The sequence below is a fragment of the Mus caroli genome, chromosome 5 (assembly GCF_900094665.2).
Source record: "Mus caroli chromosome 5, CAROLI_EIJ_v1.1, whole genome shotgun sequence".
NCBI classification, from domain to species: domain Eukaryota; kingdom Metazoa; phylum Chordata; class Mammalia; order Rodentia; family Muridae; genus Mus; species Mus caroli.
This window is the reverse complement of record NC_034574.1, coordinates 35,150,892-35,154,768: the sequence shown is the minus strand read 5'-3', so window position 1 is coordinate 35,154,768 and position 3,877 is coordinate 35,150,892. Positions and strand designations below refer to the sequence as shown.

General features: G+C 37.1%; 1 pseudogene; it reads left to right on the top strand.

The window, feature by feature from the left end:
• The first annotated feature begins 3,151 nt into the window (after nt 1-3,151).
• On the top strand, nt 3,152-3,331 carry LOC115031248 (annotated as a pseudogene).
• Nucleotides 3,332-3,877: the final 546 nt, after the last annotated feature.

Genomic DNA, 3,877 nt, shown 5'->3' with positions numbered 1-3,877 from the left:
AAATAAATGAGGATCTTAGCAACTGCCTATTGCAGTAACACTGGATTATACTTGCTGTAAAATCTAGCATCTGCCAAGATCAATCTGTGATTAATGCTAATGCCAGTTGCAGACTGTCAACATACAGTGCACCTGCACACACAGTACTGACAACAGGCGCCATATATTACCTTCATATCAGCAGCGTTTGTTTCCAAACTGGGAGCAGATTTTAACATATATTTATTCACACTGTATGAATGTGTTACATGCCAGTGCCAAACTGTCTTGAAAGGACATTTTTGAAAACGATACAGGAAACACACTGAACTCTCAGAAAGGCTTCAAAGTCTATAGTTGAAGTCATTAAGTACTATTGGTTGGCCTATTAATAAGATTTAGGCTAGTTATTGCTTTTTATTTTTTCTCTATTGAGTCTTACTGCCAGAGAGCTCAGCCAGAAAAAGAGTCATGTTTAGAAAATTATTAAATATATACTCTAGGTTTGATGAAATATTGATAAAAAGAGTGAAAATATATACCTTAGTTAAAATATTTATGCAGCGCATACTCTGCTCTGATTTTACCCCTTCCCTCATTTTGTAGTCAGTGAGATGAAAGCTGTTGTTTTGTTTTCTGTTATAGGTAAGTAAACAGTGAAGCTACTCTCTGATACACATCAAATGGGCAATGCCATGCCAGGCCCTTGTCTCTACAGGACTCCTCATTTCACAGGCTGTGTACTGAAAAAGTTGTAAATGCATGGTAAGTTTCCAGTAGAGAATTTATTGTCCAGACTCTTGGAATCATGGCTGGTTATGGCTAGCCGCTTATGTTCTTAGCTTTCTGTTATTATGACAAAGCATCTGAGAAAAAAATATATATACCAAACAGAAAAGTTTGTTTTAGTTCACAGATTTAGAAGAATCTGTTCACCTCCTTTGGTCATACCTGCTTTGACTCTATGTCAGCACATAGACTATAGCAGAAGAGTAAGAAGTTAGATAGAAATAACCAAGATCCCATTATCCCTTTCAAAGGCACATCACTGACCTGAATCTGTCCCACTAGGGTCCCCTTTCCCAAACACTAAAGATCCCAAGATACCCTTCCCTGGCTAGACAAAGAGTCACTTGGAAGAGGGAATTTCAATTTAGAAACTGCCTAGATTAGACAGATCCATGGCCACATCTTTGGGGAACAGTTTTTTTATTTTCTTTTTTTTGTTTTTGTTTTTTGTTTTGTTTTGTTTTGTTTTGTTTTCGAGACAGAGTTTCTCTGTGTAGCCCTGGCTGGCCTCGAACTCACGTTGTAGACCAGCATGGCCTCGAAATCAGAAATCCACCTGCCTCTGCCTCCAGAGTGCTGGGATTAAAGGCAAGCACCACCACTGGGGAACAGTTTTGACTAGTTATTGGTGTAGGAGGCTTCAGCTCACAGTGAACAGCGCCACCCCTGGGCAGAAGATCCTGGGTTCTGTGAAAAGCTATCTAATCATGAGCCATCATGCATAGGGAGCATGCCAGTTCTGCTTCAGTTCCTGCTTGAATCCTGCCCTAATTTTCCTCAGTGGTTTTATAATGACTTAAAAAGATAAAATGAAAGAAACCCTTTCCATTCAAAATTGTTCTTGGTCACAGTGCTTATCACAGCAACAGGAAAGCAAACACACACACACACATACACCCCACACACACACACACACATGAATGCACATGTACAAACACACTCACCAACTGTAGTCTGGCAACCAAGCCTTCAGCATAGCAGCTTTCAGGAATATTTAAGACCTGAAAATGGAACATAGCAGTCATAGTCATATATTGTCATTCAGCTGCTGCTGGCAGTTGTATTGATATCATTATTGTAAATGTAACAGCTAAAGATCAATATTTCTGATACTCAGTTTAGATTGAGAAATGGAACAAAATGAATAAATAAAACTTATGGCTAGGAAAAGCACCTTAGAGCTGTTTTACATATTTGGTTATATAAAAGGAAGATAAAATTCTTAGTTTAAAATTTCAGCTTAACTCAAAATTTGCAGATGTAGGGAGTTGAAAGAAGTACACATTGCAAAGTAAAACTACCATTGTCATGTTTCCCTCAAATTGGAAGTCAATAAGGCACGGATCACTCTGGCTAGTCATCAAGATTTTCTTTTTATTAATCTTTTTTTTTTTTATGTGGCACAGCTATATGTAGTCTGCCATTTTGCCTAAGACTGAATTGTTTTGATTATCTGATTCCATAGTAGAGAGGCCAATGCCAAGCCATTGGTCAAACTTCTTGCTAAGGGTGGAAATAAGGCCACTTCTATGCATCTTGTTATAAATTGTCCACTTTTTCTTTTGCACTGTAGCCACAGGTTGAATATTAGTAATATGTTTTGTCTAGCTACAAAGGCTTGAAAGGTGGATCTTTACCAAGACAAAGTGATGATTGTTGACTCTTACTTCCATTCATAATTTTGGCATGGTCACTTATATTCCAAATATGTGCATATATATATAAACATAGATACAAATATAAAAGCCTGTGGCATTTCAGACACCTGAAATCCTTCCTTCCTATGCAACCAGAAACTGTCACCATGAGAATATTCACTCAAGTATAATGGGGGCAGGTTCTGAACTATATTCTGTGCCCCAAACTTATACCAGAAGACTCCCAAACAGGTAAGAATAGACAAATTAATAATTCAAAATAAAAGAAAAACAAATATTACTCCAGAAAGGTAATTTACACTCCTGGTCCTTTTAGAGGCAAAAGTAGAGATGAGATAATTGTATGCGTCAGAGTTCTCCCAAAACAACAGACTTATGAAGAATATAAAATGAGCTTTATGATAAGGAATTGGCTTATATTATCATGGAAGCTATAAAGTCCCAGGATCTGCCACCTGAAGTCTAGGTAAGTCTAGCGTATAAACTCTTGCCAAAACTTCTGAGAAACTAGATAATCTTTGGAATAAGCCCAATAGTAGAGGACTGATGCTTCAATGGAAGTAGTTAGATATAAATAATGCTCCGATTGTCTCCAACTTTCTTTCTTTTTCAGGACTTCAAAAACGGATGCTGTCTACACACTGCAGAGGGCCATCTGCCTTGACAAGTTTACCAATTCCAATACTATTCCAACTGTACACCATACTCAGAACCATGTTTAACTGATGCTATTCTGCCTTTTTGCTAAGATCAAGTGTAGTATGTGTTCTTATCAGGTTAATACCTAACATACCCTAAGGACTCTACAATAGGTATATTTTTTTGGAGCTTAGCGAATTGATGGTAACTTGCTCTGACCATTTCATAAATAGACCTAGTATTGCAGTACCTCCAGGAAATCCCAAATACCAGACAATAGATGTAGATAAATGAAAGAAAAATAGACAGTTTAGACAGATACTGGGATACTCCCTTCATCAGGCAAGTTATTGACTAACCATTTAATATAAGATATTCACAATATATTCTTACATAATTAAAAATAATTTATTTCAGTTGTGACACATATTCATTTTATTTCTTCTTTTAATAAAAATGTACTTTTGAGTCAGGCGTGGTGACACATGCCTTTAATCCCAGCACTCAGGAGGCAGAGGCAAGGGGATTTCTGAGTTTGAGGCCAGCCTGGTCTACAAAGTGAGTTCCAGGACAGCCAGGGCTATACAGAGAAACCCTGTCTCGGGGAAAAGAAATAAAAACAAAACACACACACACACAAACAAAACAAAACAAAACAAAACAAAACAAAACAAAAAAGTACTTTTGAGACATTATTACTTAGCTGGTATTTGAGCATCATAATCACTTCCAGCAACTGATTAACATGCTATGCTTTTATATAACCCATGTCTTCCTTATGTTTGGTTCTTATCTTTAATCTGATAACTGGA